This window comes from Gorilla gorilla, chromosome 3 (assembly GCF_029281585.2).
Source record: "Gorilla gorilla gorilla isolate KB3781 chromosome 3, NHGRI_mGorGor1-v2.1_pri, whole genome shotgun sequence".
Taxonomy (NCBI): domain Eukaryota; kingdom Metazoa; phylum Chordata; class Mammalia; order Primates; family Hominidae; genus Gorilla; species Gorilla gorilla.
In genome coordinates, this window is record NC_073227.2 from 13,050,396 (window position 1) to 13,067,734 (window position 17,339).

Sequence of the window (17,339 nt, forward strand, 5' to 3'; positions counted from 1 at the left end):
GTCTTTGCGGCTGTCACTGCTAAGGATCTTGATGGTGGCGGAGGCGTGGGAACTCTTTCGTTTTAGGATGTGTAGTTGACATGGAGCAGCCTCTTGGAAACTTGGTTTGGATGCACTTCTGACGGCTCAGCCCAAGCGTGAATCACGTTCCCCCATCATTGTGTATCCACCCCACCCTCCAGGTTTTAGGTGGTTCCAGCCCCTGGGCTGCCGGCCAGCAGGGAGTGTCCATCTGACCAGCGTTTAGTGAACACCTAGCTACATGTAGCACTGTGTGGGGACAGCATGTGCCATAGGACCACCTCCTCATCACCAGAAACTGCCTTCCTGCTTGACTTTTTTCATGTGGGCCTTTTACTAAGACACTTCACAGGCTTTTCATGGGTCCCATGGGGCCGTGGCCCCATCTGAAGCATGCCTCAGCCATGGGTCCCCTGGAAGTCAGGGGGTCTTGGCTTCTCTCCTTGTGTGGTGGACCCTGTGGGCTTCCTGTCCAACTTCCAACCCTTCCTCCTCACTAACAGAACCCCAGTTCTGTCCAGATTTCTCCCCAGATGTGGACAGCCCCAAGCCTTGGGAAGCTGCCCTGCCCCAGCACCGGCACTGGTTCGCCTTAGCTGAAGTGCCCTAGCACCTTCCATTCCCTTGGCCCCAAGGACTGGCTCAGTGATGAGGCAAAGTCCAAGGGTCCTGTTGAGTCTTAAAGACTGGCTGGGGACGTTGGGACAGAAGTGGCCTCTCACTTCCGGGGGACGTTGCCCTGGCCACTGAGGAGCTTCAGGTGGCCTCAGCCATGTTGCCACCACGATGAGGCCGAAGCCACCCTATGGAGTGGGGCATGCCATGGGAATCACAGACCACAGTGGAAGCACAACTACAGGCCGTGACTGCAGGAGGACAGGGCCCTGGGTGGACGACAACTCTTCCCTCTCTGGCTTGCAATTCTCCTGCAGAATTGACCGAATGCAACACCCTGGAAAAAGGAGGAAATGACCCGAACAGCCCAGGGTGTGGCCTTGGTCCTCCCAGATAGGATACTCTGCAACACGTCTGCTCGGTGAGCCCAGTGGTGCCCAGGGTACCAGGGCAGAGCACTTTTGGGTCCCTCTGCAGTGCAAGGTGGGCATGCACAGATGCGACTCTGTCCACCCTGGGTGGCTCTCCTGAGCCCTGGGGCCATGGCTCGAGTGGAGCCCAGGCTTCTGTTTGAACTTGCTGCCTGCCTGTGAGCATCCTGTCTCTCTGGACCAGACCTAGGAACCTTGGAGGTGGCCTTCCTGGTGTGGGAGCCACCTCCTAATTGCTCGAGGCAGCTGGGCGGGGTGCGACAGACTCCTTGCATGGAGTCCCAGCATTGGCCACGGTGGGGACTGCTTGGCCCCACAGGCACGTGCAGAGGAACCCAGCTGGGTGGCTCCCCTGTGGCCCTGCCGGAGCCTCTACTCTCCATGTGAGGAGGGGAAGATGCGCTCAGTCTCTGGCCTGGGCGGGCCTGTGCCACATGTGCTGTGCCGTGGTCCCCGGCACTCTCGCCTTTGCATTCCCCTCTGGGGCCACTTGCTGTCATGCAGCTTACATCAGAGGGTTTCCCTTGGGGTCTGGGCTTTGATCCTAAATCTGGGAAGTCAGGGCTGCTCTGCATGAGAACCCAGAACCCGGTGTTCCTGTGGCTTCCAGGAAGGCCCCACCCACCTGCACCCATTCAAGTGCAAGGACTGACTTCAGCTCATTTCCATCCCACCAGCCTGTCCAGCAGCCGCCCAGGAAGGGACTTGGTTTGCTTTGTGATGCTTGGAGGAGGATGTCCCCAGCTCTGCAGTGGTCACTGGGAGCCCCATGTTGTGTTGTGAAGGGAAAATGTGCAGTGACTTGTGGAAGGACCTTCCTCCATTCACCCCCTCCATTTACACCCTTGCCTAGGAGATAAACGAGGAGGTTTGCTCAGTCTCGGGCGGCTCTGTGCCCAGCCACTGCACTGAGTTTGGAGCAAGTTTTGCTCAACCTTTTATGTGGTTCACAAGCTCCATCTGAATTCTTTCAAGCAAGGAGGCCCACATTGTGCTGAACTGTTTGCTTTGCAAGAGAAAATACACATCTAGTCTTACAGGGCCGAGCACTTGGGGAATGAAAACAACCCAAGAACAGCTGCCCACGCATCCTCCCTGGGTGTTTGTTCTTCGATGCATTATTTGTTTGCCAAAAATTCTTGACATCTCTTGAATTTTTTTTTTCTTTGCTTCAGAGCAAGGCTTCTAAAAACAAAATAATTTTTTAGGAACATTTTCCTACGTCGTCATCCTTAAAGACCCTAGTCGATGTCTTTTCTGCCAGCCTTTGGGACGTGGCACAGGAGCGTATAAAGCAGACAGGCTTGGGAGTTAGGCCCAGGTTCAAATCTTAACTTTGTCATTTGCTGTGAAATGGCACATTGGGAATGTTTCTTAACCTTTCCAAATTGGTTTCCTCCTATGTAAAGGTTGTAGAACTACCTGCCTTCCAGAGTCCTAAGCATAGGCTGAGATAATATATGTGAAAGTCTCTAACAGTCCTGAGCACACAGAGGGGCTGTGGCTAGACTGGACCCTAGGAGCTGGGCCCAGGAATCTGTACTCCTTCTTGTACCCTTAGACATTTCTGATGGCCACAGTCTCAGGACCTCTGCCTATTCACTGGGCCTGAATTCTGAGGAGGAAAGGGGGGTGGTCAGTGTCCCTGGGGGCAGGAGAGGGGCCATCCGTGCGCTGGTGAAGCTGCTGAGGTGAGGACAACAGTCCCGCCCTGTGTTCTCTGTGTCCTTGCCGGTGTGTGCCCAGGCCAGCTCTGCTCTCGGCTTCCGGTTCTCCCTCCTCAGTGTGGGGCTTTATCAGGATCTAGGGTGGCCGCAGTGTGAGCTCTGGGCGGACCCTTCTCTGTGCATCCCAGTCCTGCACAGAAGGCCTGGCCCTTGCAGAGCCTGGCCTTTGTATCTGTGTGAGCACCACCCCCACACACCCGGCCATCTAGCCCTTCCCAACCCAGGACGGCTGGGAGGCACTCCCCCTCTGTGCCCTCCCCACCCTTCCCCACATCCCTGACCAGCAGCCTCTGCATGGATGTGAACATAGTATGGGCGGCAAGACTCGAGTTTCCCCTGGCGTCAGGGTCACAGGAGCCTGTCACCTTCTGACCCAGCCGTGGCCTGTTCTCCAGAAGGAATCACTTGGTGGGCCTCTGTCACCATTGGCTGCAGCAGCCCCAGCCCTCAGGACAGCACTGACTGGGCCTGGCCACTCCTCTCAGCGGCCTGGAAGCTCGTGGAGCCCAGGGTCCAGGTCTGGAGGGTCCCTGTCTCCAGCTCCCAGCACAGGGCCGCACACAAACACTGGGAAAGCACTCAGCAAGCCCTGGAGTGGAATGGGGGAATGATGAACAAGTGAAGCGAGTGAATGAAGAAGTGAGTTAATGAATTAAAGGAATGAATCGGGCAGGTCTAGATGGTGAAGCAGGAAGGGGGCCATGCTGGCCACTGCGCCAGTGCTGGACTTCCAGGCATGGCCTCGCCACTCCAACCAGTGGGTCTCTGCCCTCCCCACAGGAGACATGGGCTCTGCTGTCCCCCCACTATGGGCTGTGCATGAGGGACCGGCTCCCCTCTGTTCCCCTGACCAGGGACGGGTGTCTCCTTGCTGTGCCTCTCGTAGGAACCGCGCGTGAGGGGCTCAGCTGAGGTCAGTGGTGAGCCGAGGAGCTTGGACGGAACCACCTCTACACCAGGCAGGACGTGTGGGCAGCCGCAGAAATCTTGCTGCAGTATGCCATGGCTAGATGGAGTCTGCCAACCAGGGAAAAGTCCACTCTTCCTCTTGCAATATCATTGCATTTTAAATTCTTTAAAAACCATCACCAGGAAAAAAAATTTAAAAAGCTGTGGCTCCCTTCCAGTCCTATGAAATGAGCAAATGCTCTCTCCAGAGATCCTTACTTGCCAATTACAGTAACTGAGGAATTTTGTAAGGTATGCATTTCTTTTGGCATATAGGAATCCTGTATAAAATAACAGAGCACTGAAGAAAGACTCTGAAACTGCCAAGGGAGGTCGGCCCACTGCCCTCAGCCTCTGGCATTCTGCATGGGATCCTGGCCTCTGGGTGAAATGTGCTAGAGCTGGGCTTCAGAAACGCAGGCAGGTTCCTCCTGGCCCCTCCAGAAGTGAGGTCAGCATGGGAGAAGCCACTCCAGGGAGGAGATGACCCTCTGCCTTTCCTGAGGGAGAGGAGGTCGGCAACAAAGACCTTGAAGGTCCCGGGTCTTCCTTTGCAAACACAATGCTGTGGGAGTCCTGGCTCTTTACATCCTTCCCTGGAGTGATGACCACACAAGGTGTTACAGGTTCAGTTGCATCCCCCTACAATTTGTATGTTGAAGCCCTAACCTCCAGGAGTGCAGTGGCACGATCTTGGCTCACTGCAACCTCTGCCTCCTAGGTTCAAGCGATTCTCCTACCTCAGCCTCCCGAGTAGCTGGAACTATAGGTGTGTGCCACCATGCCTCGCTAATTTTTTTGTATTTTTAGTAGGGACAGGGTTTCACCATGTTAGCCAGGATGGTCTCTATCTCCTGACCTCGTGATCTGCCCACCTCTACCTCCCAAAGTGCTGGGATTATAGGCGTGAGCCACCACGCCTGGCCAAGACAGGGCTTTTTAAGAGGTGATTAGGCTGGGCACGGTGGCTCATGCCTGACATCCCAGCACTTTGGGAGGCCAAGGTGGGTGGATCACCTGAGGTAGGGAGTTTGTGACCAGCCTGACCAACATGGATAAACCTCATCTCTACTAAAAATACAAAATTAGCTGGGCATGGTGGCACATGCCTGTAATCCCAGCTACTCGGAAGGCTGAGGCAGGCTAATAACTTGAACCCGGGAGGCGGAGGTTGCTGTGAGCTGAGATCGCGCCATTGCACTCCAGCCTGGGTGACGAGCAAAACTCTGTGTCAAAAAAAAAAAAAAGTGATTAAGGTAAAGTGAGGTCATCAGAGTGGGCTCTAATCCAGTCTGACTGGTATCCTTATAAGAGATGAGGACACAGACACTCACAGAGGGATGACCAGGTGAGGACACGGAGGGAAGGTGGCATCTGTGGGCCGAGGAGAGAGGCCTCAGGAGAAACCAATCCTGTCGACACCTTGGTCTCAGACTCTCAGCCCCCTGAGCTGTGAGAAAATAAATGTCTGTTGTTCCAGCCCCCAGTCTGTGGAACCCCACTATGGCAGCCCCGGCAGACTGATAATCATTCATTCCCTGTGGGATTTTTGTGAGCCCAGCCAGGGACCAGATGATTCTACCTATTTTATTTTATTTTATTTTATTTATTTTATTTTTATTTTATTTTATTTTATTTTATTTTATTTTATTTTACAGACAGGGTCTCGCTCTGTCACCCAGGCTGGAGTACAGTGGCACGAGCTCAGCTCACCACAACCTCTGCCTCCCAGGCTCAAGTAATTTCTCCTGCCTCAGCCTCCCGAGTAGCTGGGATTATAGGCACCTGCCACCATACCCAGCCAATTTTTGTATTTTTTAGTAGAGATGGGGTTTCACCATGTTGGCCAGGCTGGTCTTGAACTCCTGACCTCAAATGATCCACCCGCCTCGCCTTCCCAAAGTGCTGGGATTACAGGCATGAGCCACGGCGCCCAGCTGATTCCACCCATTTTAGATAAGGAAACTGAGGCAGAGAGAGGCTTAGTGGCTCATCTGAGGTCCCTCTGACAGTGGGGCACACCATACCCTGGGGCCAGGTTTCAACTTCTGGTCCAGGCTGTCACCTCCCAGAGGAAAAAATCACACTGTTTAGGGCTGCTGGATGATACAGGATGTTCAAGGGAAGCTGTGAGGAGGCACGTGCAAGACTGGGGGCCCAGGGTACAGTTGGGGCCTGATGCAGAAGCCAGCGAGCTGCTATCTCACTTCCTTTTCCACCAGCCCTCAAGCCTCCAGAGCCCATCCTCCAGTGAGGACGTGGGCCATAGGAGGTCAGGAGCTGGCATGCAAACTCAAGTTCACCAGGCTCCAAAGTGTATTAGGCTGTCGCTGGAGAGAAACTGCAAGCAATTTATGATTTACAGGGTTGTTCGCGCACATTATCTGATACCATCACCTCATGCCCATCACAGGGTCGGGATGAGCCCCGTTTTCCAGATGAGGAGACTGATTTCCAGAGAGCTCAAGTGACTAGCCTGTAGCCCCTGAGTGAGGGAGGAGAGGAGCCCTCGCTGCCTCTGCCCTGTTCTCTGCCCCAAATGAGGAGCTCCCACGGGACTGGGCACTGGGCACTGGGCATGGGATAGGGGCCCTTGCAGTGCTGACACTCAACGCATCAGAAGGAGGTGCTGCACCACCCATCCCCCTGCCATGTGCTACAGAAAACCACAGGCAAGGGGCATGGAGACAACTCAGTGCTGTGGGCTCTGGATGTTCTACAGCAAACTCCTCCTTCTAGAAGTTTCCTTCCCTCCGCCCTCACTTCTGAGATGGCGCTGAGTCCATGGAGGTACACAGGGAATTGATACCTCATGCCACAGAACACAGTTGGGTGATTCTTTCTGATTCTGAGTACTTGGGGCAGGCAGGGTTTTAACGACTCAATCTAAGGAGCATGTCACGGAACAGATTCAAGGTAGGCTTGGGGCGGTCCACCCTCACCAGGACCCATGGAGAAACAGGCAGCAGCTGGAGGCCACCAGGACCCATGGAGAAACAGGCAGCAGCTGGAGGCCACCAGGACCCATGGAGAAACAGGCAGCAGCTGGAGGCCACCAGGACCCATGGAGAAACAGGCAGCAGCTGGAGGCTCAGACCTCCCTCGGCTTCCCCACGGGGGCGTGCTCTCTGGCTCTGCAGTGAGGTAAGCCTACCCTAACCCTAACATTAACCCTCACCATCACAGAAAGTGCATGGGGCAGAAAGGCAGAGGCTTGCGGTTCTGGTGGCATCTCTGTAGGGACCTCGGTTTTAGGCCCTGCCTCAGTTCCCCTGTCTGCAGCCACAATGATGAAGAGGATAACAGCTCTGGGGATGCTGCTCCCCTACCCCCAGCCCAGGCATCCCACCCCAGGCCTGCCTGGCCCACCTACCAGGAGTTCCGGGAGCTGAGACGACACTGCTCAGGAAGCTGTGACACCATCCCCAGCCCAGGGGACAGGAGCCCTTTGTGGGGACAGCATGAGGCCGGCGTGGCTCCCTGCCCAGCTGCTGGCCTCAGCCCCGTCTGGTCTGTGTTTGCTCAAGGTCTTCCTGAAGCCAGGCTGGAGAAGTGCCCCCGGGCCGGCCGCCGGGCAGTGATTTCCTTTCCCTGATGTGCTCCAAGACCAGGCTGGTTTCCACAAACTCCAGCCCCCACCTGGGCTCCACACTTGCCTGACGTGACCTTGAAACTCTAAGATAATGAGCTTCAGAGGCACAAGAGGGCTGTGGTGGCCGCTGTCCATCAGCGCCAGCCTTCCAGCCCCTCCCCACCTCCCTCACCCTCCCGAGACCCCTCCCCAACTTCTCCCAGACGCTTCCCCCACTTTAACCCAGTGTTCACCCCTCATGCCTCCTGACCCTCCCCCACATCTACCCAGTCCCCCTCCCATCCATCCAGCCCTTCCCACCATCTCCATCCAGTGCTCCCATCCCCTCTGGTTCCACCCACACATACACCCAGAGCATAACCACATACACCCCAGCTCATCGCCTGGACACACCCAGCGGCTTTCCCACCTCCATCCAGCCCCTTTCGCAATGAGCCATTTATCCAGCAAATACCTTCTAAGTGTTTGCTATGTGCTGGGCTGTGAACAAGTGAGTAATTGGGGGCGCTACATGGTACACCGTGTTTGAACTCCCCAGCAGAGGGCCAGCCTCCGGAGGCGCAGGTTACCGCGGCTCCTCACCTCCCGCTGCCTGGCTCTCAGGAGGCAGGGGAACCCGAGGCAGTGTGCCAGGAGAGGTGGCACCTAAGAGGGCCTTTGGAAATCTTCTGGCTCTCCCACGGTTCTGTATATGGGGAAACTGAGGCCCAGAAAGAGCCAGGAACGTGATTCCCATCATACAGCAAGGACCTGAGCCCCAGCCCTGCATCCAGTGCCCCTTGCCAACGAGAGGGTTCTGACGACAAGTGTGCTCGGCCACACGCCAGAGCAAAGTCCAGGGCCGGCCGGCGAGGTAGCACGCGTGTCACAGCAGGAGGTGTCAGGACTGTCCTCTAAACAGTGATCCCAAACACGCCAGCCAGCCCGAGCGGCGCCGACCACGGGCGCGCGGGAGCAGGGCTGTGCGGGAGCAGGGCTGTGCGGCGTGCTCTGGGTTTGCCGCCCTGCCGTGGGTGTGCAGGGTGGACGCAGAGGCCGATGGCCGTTAAAGGGGCACAGGAAGAAGCCAGCCCCCTTCAGGGAGGGACGGGGAAGCTCAGCGAGGCAGGGGCTCCTCAGAAGGGAAAAGACGCACAAAAAAGGGCCGTGTGTCTTTCAGACAGGGGTAGACGCCGCGCTGAGCGAAGCCCTCAACAGGCGGAACTTCTTGCACCCAACAAGACATCCGCAGGGTGTCCACCTGCCCAGGACACCTGTGAATGTTGAGTGGATCCTGCCAAACAGTCCTCCAAAGCACTCATTCCGGTTCCCACTCCCAGCAGCTGCACCCTCCCCCAGCTCCCTCGCCCCAGGATCTCACCGGCACTTGGTATGTTCCATCCGCTTCACTTCATCCTTTCCGGTGGGCGCGCAGGAGGATCTCGAGGGGTTTTAATTTGCATGCCCTGATGGCTGACAGAGCCGAGCATCTTCCCAAGTTAATTGGCTGTGGGACGCTTTCCTTTGGGAAATGCCTGCCCAACTCCTTCTGTTTGAAATCAAGGTGATTTGGTTCCACGGCCCATGCCTCTTCCCTGCCCAGGCTGACGCCACCTCTGCAAAAAGGGACTCGGCCCATTTGTGTTCTGTCCACCTAAGGATTGGAAGATGGAGCCTTGAACCCCTGAAGCTCCTGGGGCAGGGCGTGGAGGAGCGATTCCAACTCAGGGCAAATCGTGTTTGGGCGCTCATCCCTTCACGGCCAGGTAGCCCTGGGAGGCCTTTCCTAGCTCCCCCTGACTCCATCTCCATCCCTGCCGGGCCAGGCCCCTGGGAGTGAGACTGTGTCCTCCCTGGGACCCCCAGCTGCTGGCCCAGCCTTTGTGGTGGGAACAGCACCACCATGCATTAAGGGGCCTGGATCCTTCTCTCTGCTGTGGAGCCTTGGGTGACCATATCCCTCTGGGCCTCAGTTTTTTCCATCTGCTTAGTGAGGGCATTGGAACGCAAAGTCCTTTGATTTTAGCCTTCTAGCTGAGGTCATTTCTCTCCATGAAGGGTTCTTTATACAATCATAAACAAAATAAATACTTCATGTAAAACGTTAAAATCAAGGAAAAGAATCTCCCAGAGTCCCACCTGCTCACCCCCAAACAACAAATGCTGTCATTCTGGGGCGTTTCTTTCCAGACTTGTTCCTGGAGTGATTTTCTGATTATAATTATGCTCCTGTCACTCATGTGCCTTTTCCTCTCACTTCCTCCATTGACCTCGGCTGTTAAGTATTTCCCGTGGCACTGCATCGTCCTCATTCGCCTCTTTTTAAATGGTGACCTAGTATCCCATGAAACCAGTGATCAACCAGCACTCAGCCCCTCCCCACTACTGGGCATGAAGCTGCTTTCCAAGTCTCATGATGACACACGGCACAGCAAGGGTGGACAGATGACCCAAATATGTGCGGCATGCTCTGGGTTTGCCGCCCTGCTGTGGGTGTGCAGGGTGTACGCAGAGGCCGGTGGCGGTTACAGGGGCACGGGAAGAAGCTGGCCCCCTTCAGAGAGGGACGGGGAAGGTCAGCGAGCTTCCCTGGGCTCTGTGCTCGGGAGCTCAGCATCCCTGAGCTCTCAGCACTGATGCAGGAATCTGGCCGGACTCCTGTTCTGGGTTTTCCAGGCCTGCACCTTTTCCCTAAACCCACCGGCTCTTATCCCTTTCCTGGGCCTGACCTGGATATCTAGGAGGGAAATATCTCGTGTATTGGTGTCAGAGTTCCTGGCCGGCCATGACTCCAGAACCCCGGCAAGTGACACAGACTTTCGGAGCCTCAGTTTTCTCGTCTGTAAACTAGGTACAGTATCGCCTACGTGGCAGGGCTCCTGTGAACACTCACTGTGATGCCGGACCCAGCTCATATTGGGGTTCAGTAGATGGTGACGGCCGCTGCCATGCAGCCACCAGAGTGAGGCAGGAGGGTCCAGCCTGGGGAACCCCAGGGCACACAGGGCCAGCTCCACTCTCGGAGGGATCTCAGGGGGCAGGAATCCCCAGGCCGGATGCTATGGCTATGTCCGGGGACCCTGCCTGCCCAGGTGCTGGGCTCCCAGCAGCGCGTGGGACACCCACAGAGCGTGCTGGGTCTGAGGCCCCTCTGCCGGGAGGGCTGTGAGCTTGTCAGAGAGGAAGAAGGAAGGAGGAGTTTGTGCGGGCCTAAGTCTGGGGCCTGAGGAGGCAGGCCTGGCACTGTGGTGGCCGGGTTCTGCTTCTGATCCCGGACCAGGCAGCTCAGCCCTGCGGTATGTGGGCTCACCGTGGCCAGCCCTGAGTTTATAAGCATCAGAACTTTTTCCAAACATCCATTCTCTCTTGGTCTTGCAGCTGTTTCTTCTTAAACACACACACACACCCAAACCAAAACACAACAGCGGAGTGGGATTTGGACACTTCCAGTCCTCCACTCATCCCCAGCGGGCCCTTGCCAGGTCGCAGCGGGACCCACGGACAGCACCGACAGCTGCTCTGGAGCGGGTCGGCTCACAAGCGCCTGGCCCTCCCTGGCTGGAATTCTCTGTGCAACGGGTCCGGCCAGGCCTTCCAGAACCCCCTGAGGCTGCTCCAGGAAAGCAGGACAGCGGGCCTCCTGCTCAGAGCCTCTGCACAAGTGGTTCCCTCCACTCCAGAATCGTTCCTGTCACTGTCCTCCCTGCTTCTCCTCATCCAGGGGCTGTTCCCAGACCAACCCGCAGTGGTGCCTTCAACTCCCCAACGCCCTGCCCCCCACCCATCTCTGCCGCCCCAGGAGCCTGCCTCTGTACCAGGGACCAGCTCTCAATGGAGATGAGGGCCGGGCCATGGCTCTGCGGTTCTCCCCCGGGTCTTCAGAACCACATGTATGACAAGCGTCCAATGAATACTTGTTGGACAAAGGCCTCCACGGATTGGGTGCCTATAGTTCCTGGGGCTACAGCGAATCGACAGACCCCTGCCCTCTGCAGAGCCCAATTCGCAGGGCAGTCAGACATCCTCAGGGTCTCTGAATGTGACAGCAACTGCTGGCTCACCTCCTCCAGGGGGCCCTCCTGAGCCCGCTAGGCCAGCCACTCCTCCTCCATGCTTCCCTCTAATCTACCTTCAATCTAATCCTGTTCCAGTGTGGGCTCCTTAGAATAAAGATCAGGTCGCGTGTCCTTCCTGCGTCCTTCATCACCACCAGGTCAGCACATGCGCACTGCACACTAACCCACTCTGGGCACCGTTCCGGGCTGGGTGCACACAGTGGGCAGAATGCATAGCCTGCTCTTCTGAAGCTTACATTCTAGTGGGAAGAGGAGGATTTTAAAAACAAACATCGCAAAGCGGTTTCACAGATAGCTTATTTCCAGTTTTTATTGTGGGATATTCGGTTTTTCACTACAGGTCTCAATGGGCTCCGAAATGTCCATTCGCAGATTCTACAAAAAGAGTGTTTACAACCTGCTGAATCAAAAGAAAGGTTTAACTCTGTGAGATGAATTCATACATCGCAAAGCGGTTTCACAGATAGCTTCTTTCTAGTTTTTATCTCAGGATATTCGGTTTTTCACTATAGGCCTCAATGGGCTCCAAAATGTCCCCTCACAGATTCTACAAAAAGAGTGTTTCCAGTCTGCTGAATCAGAAGAAAGGTTTAACTCTGTGAGATGAATCCACACATCGCAAAGCGGTTTCACAGATAGCTTCTTTCTGTTTTTTATCGTGGGATATTCAGTTTTTCACTATAGGCCTCCATGGATTCTATCGTAGGATATTCAGTTTTTCACTATAGGCCTCCATGGTTTCTATCGTAGGATATTCGGTTTTTCACTATAGGCCTCAATGGGCTCCAAAATGTCCCTTCGCAGATTCTACAAAAAGAGTGTTTCCAGTCTGCTGAATCAAAAGAAAGGTTTAACTCTGTGCGATGAATCCACACATCGCAAAGCGGTTTCACAGATAGCCATAACATGGGAAGGCTCATCACTTGGCTCAGAGTCACTGTTGTTTGTAAAAGGTGTAACTGTCCTGCTGCTGCTGTGCATTTGGCTTGCGCCCAGAGAGAGAGAGCGAAGGTTTTGACCCTGTAAGGGAGAGCCAGCCTTGCAGGCCAGGGAATGCAGCTGCAGGCATGGGAGCGACAGGAGACTCAGAGCCAGAGCGGGCAGCCGAGACAGAGACAGACAGTGTAAGGGAGCCACTGAATAAAACCATACTTCAGGCTGGGCACCTTGGCTCAGGCCTGTAATCCCAGTACTGCAGGCTACAAAATGCCCAGCACAGAACCAAGTACATGTTAAATCCCCTCCACGTCCCCCTCACCACCCAGGAGCACAGTCACTTCCCAGGCACCCAGGGGTTAGGGCAGATGTAGGGATTTGAAAACTGGACCTGGTATATCTGGCCATAGGGTTTATAGGGAGAAAACAAAATATTTGCAGGCTGGCTCGGTGGCTCGCACCTGTAATCCCGGCACTTTGAGGGGCCGAGGCGGGTGGATCACCTGTCAGGAATTTGAGACCAGCCTGGCCAACATGGTGAAACCCCATCTCTACTAAACATATAAAAATTAGCTGGGTTTAGTGGCAGGTGCCTGAAATCCCAGCTACTTGGGAGGCTGAGGCAGGAGAATCGCTTGAACCCAGGAGGCAGAGGTTGCAGTGAGCTGAGATGTCACCATTGCACTCCAGCCTGGGAGACAGAGGGAGACTCTGTCTCAAAAATTTAAAAAAAAAAAATGTAAAAACAACAACAAAAAAATTAAGTGTTTGCAGCTGTCGTGGGAACTGGAGAATTTGCCAGTAATTTGGAGGAAATTCGCCCAAAGCCTGAAGACAGATGGGGCCTGGGATCATGGTTCTGGCCGCTCCCCCATATTGAGGGGTTGTTTCTTCCCACACAGGGTGTAGAGAGACCAGAACATCATCTTTTTCTCAGAATACAAGTAAGCCTTGGCCTTCCCTCTGTTTGTGGCCTTCAAATAGAAAAAAACAATCACTGGCTTTACATCTGGTGGAGGAAGCAGGACAAAGTCCCCCACAGAACACAAGAGCTGGCCAAGTCAGCCAGCCACGCAGGGCTGAGCACCGGCAGCCAGCCCAGGCCTGTGTCCTGTCCAAGGCTGAGGAAAACACGGCCCCTCCCTCAAGGGCGTCCATTAAGACCTAACAGGGGAGGAGAGGCCAAGATTCTGGAAGCTGTCAGCGGCCACAGCCCCACACCCCAAGCCACTGCCTCCTCTACTATGACTTTCCCGTGCATCTGGGACACTTGGGCCCGTGTTTTCCTCCTCCTGAGGTGTAGATGGGAAGAAAGGGTCTTCATCCACTGCCTGCGGCAAACTTCCCTTAGGCCACCATTTGAGCTGTCCCTTAAAAAAGTTGATGGCTCATCATAAAGCCTTTTCTTTAAGTTTGTTTTTAATCAAAGTTGAATGTGCATTCTGCTAAGATCATACCAAATGGGAAAAGTTGAAAATATGCCCACTTTCACCACTTTTATTCAACTTAGTACTGAAGTCCTAGCCAGAGCAATGAGGCAAGAGAAAGAAAGGATTAGACAAATTAGAAAGTCAAATTTTCCCTGTTTACAGATGACATGATTATATTTAGAAAAACCCAAAGATAGCCAGGCGCAGTGGCTCAAGCCTGTAATCCCAGCACTTTGGGAGGCTGAGGTGGGTAGATCACCTGAGGTCAGGAGTTGGAGACTAGCCTGGCCAACATGGTGAAACCCCATCGCTACTAAAAATACAACAATTAGCTGAGCGTGGTGGCGGGCCCCTGTAATCTCAGCTACTTGGGAGGCTGAGGCAGGATAATTGCTTGAACCCTGGAGGCAGACGTTGCAGTGAGCCAAGATCGCACCATTGCACACAGCCTGGGCAACAAGAGTGAGATTCCATCTCAAAAATAAGAAAAACCCAAAGATGCCTCAAAAAACTGGTAGAACTGATCAATTTAGCAAAGTTGCAGGATACGAAATCAACATACAAAAATCAGTAACATTTCTATATACCAATAGTGAGCAATATTAACAAATCAAGAAAGCAATCCTATCTATAATAGCTGCAAAAAATGAAATGCCTAGGAGTAAATTTAACCAGAGGTAAAAGATTTCTGTAACAAAAACTGTAAAGCACTGATGAAAGAAATTGAAGAGGACACACAAAAAATTGCAAGATATTCCATGTTCATGGAATTAATTTTGTTAGAATTTGAAAGAATTAATGTTGTTAAAATGTTCATATTACCAAAAGTGATCTACAGATGCAATATAATCTCTATCAAAATACCAATAACATTCTTCACAGAAATAGAAAAAAAATCCTAAAATTCATCTGAAACCATAAAGACCTCAAATAGCCAAAGCAATCCCTAGAATGAACAAAGCCAGAGGTATCATACTACCTGACTGCAAATATAGTATAGTAACCAAAGCTATAGTAACCAAACAACTTGGTACTGACATAAAAACAGACATATCACTCAATGGAATAGAATAGAGAACCCAGAACTAAATCCATGCATTTTCAGTCAACTGATTTTTTGATGAAAGTGGTAAGAATATATGTTGGGGAAAGAATAGTCTCTCCATAAATGGTACTGGGAAAACTGGATATTGATATGCAGAAGAATGAAATTAGACCCCTATCTTTTACCATATACAAAAAGCAATTCAAGAAGGATTAAAAACTTGAACATAAGACCTGAAACTATGAAACTGCTAGAAGAAAACAGAGGAAATACTTCAGGGCATTGGTCTGGACGAAGATTTTTTGGGTAAGACCTCAAAAACTCAGGCAACAGAAGTAGAAATAGACAAAGAGCATTATATCAAACTAAAAAACTTTTCCACAGCAAAGAAAACAATCAACAGAGAGTAGAGACAACCTACAGAATGGGAAAACATACTTGTTAAATATTCATCCACCAAGGAATTAATATCTAGAATATATAAGGAATTAAAATAACTTGGTAAAAATCAGCTAATCCAATTAATATGAGCAAATGTTGGTCTTGGCTGTGATATGAAAAGAAAAATAAGAAAAAATAAAAAGTACTAAAAAATGACAAAAATAATTTTTAAATTAAAAAAGGGAAACAAAAAAAGAAATAAATGGGCAAATGGTTTCAATAGACATTTCTCAAAAGAAGACATACAAATGGCCAGCATGTGAAACCATACTCCACATTAGTAATCATCAGGAAAATGCAAATCAAAACCACAGTGAGAAGTCACGTTGCCCCAGTTAACATGACTATTCAAAAAGACCAAAAAATGCTGTCAAGGATGGGGAGAAAGGGGAACTCTTACATATTGTTGGTGGGAATGTACATTAGTACAGCCATTATGGACAATAGCATGGAAGTTCTGCAAAAAACTAAAAATAGAAGTGCCATATGATCCAGCAATCCCACTACTGGGATTATGTCCAAAGGACATGAAATTAGTATGTTGAAGAGATATCAGCACTCCCATGTTTACTGTGGCACTATTCCCAATAGCCAAGGGATGGAATCAACATCAACCCAAGTAAGTGTCCATCAACAGATGGATGGATGAGGAAACGTGGTATATATAATGGAAGACAATTTGTTCACGTAAAATAATGAAATCCTGTCATCTCTAGATACGTGGATTTTGTAGGTCATTATGTGAAGTGAAATAAGCCAGGCACAGAAAGACAAATATTGCATGATCTCACTCATATGTGGGAGCTAAAAAAGTTGACCTCATAGAAAGTAGAATAGTAATTATCAGAGGCTGGTAAGGGTAAGGAAGAGTGGTTTAGGAATAAGTTAGTGAATGAATGGAAAATTACTAGGGTGACTACAGTTAACAATAACGTATTAAATATTTAAAAACAGCTAGAAGAGAAGATTTTGAATGATTTCAACACAAAGAAATGACATATGTTTTAGGTGATGGCTATCCCAGTTGCCCTGATTTGATCATTACATACTGTATACATGTACTGAACTATCACATGTACAAAATAAATAGGTATAATTATTACATATCAATTTAAAAATTTTAAAGATCATAGGAAAAATTTGCACGTGCATGTAATCTAAGAAGTTAAATAATCCCCAAGGCTTGCTATAAAAACCAGCAGTGCCCTGCCCCTCTACCCCACACACTCAAATTATTCTTCCCCATAGGCAACCACTTCCTTTATTTTTTTTTTTAAGAAAAGCCAATTTTGTTGGTGTAAGAATACCTCAGAATATTGCAAGTTTTTTTCCAGACCATTGCAATAAAGTGAATATCACAATAAAGCAAGTCACACAACTTTTTTGGTTTCTCAGTGCATATAAAAGTTATGTTTACACTATACTGTAGTCTACTAAGCATATAATATTAGCATTCTGTCTTAAAATGTATATACCTTAATTTGAAAATATTTTATTGCTAAAAAATGCTGACACAGACACCGAGTGAGCACATGCTGTTGGAAAAATGGTGCCGATAGACTTGCTCAATGCAAGGTTGCCACGGACCTTCAATTTGTAAAAAGAAATGTAGTGCCTGTGAAGTGCAATAAAACAAGGTATGCCTGTATTTTCCTAAATAACATTCTTATATTGCTGCTTTTCAATTTTCCAGTTTAGTCAATACCTATTGACTTCCCTTCATGGAAGAGGAGGTTTTAGCTTTCCCTCATTTCCTGCCCCCAACCTCACACCCTCCTTCCCATCAGCCTACCCCCAAGCGCAAAGAGAGTGTGATTCGTGTCAGATTGTTTTAGTTTAAGATCTTTGAGATGGAAAGCAGCCTTTCAATGATTAGGAGAAACACAAGATGGAAATAAAGATTTTATTACTTACAGGTCCTGAGGGTACAAGGCATGCCCAGAGGCCACACACGCAGAAGTTAGGGAGCATGTGAGGGAGAGAGACAGAAGGACCCTTGCCTTTATTGGAGTCTAGGGCATTCTCTATACAGATTTCCTGCAGGGAGTTTTAATCGGTGGGTTTGAAGCAAGCAGGCACAAGTTCCAGAAGTCATGCT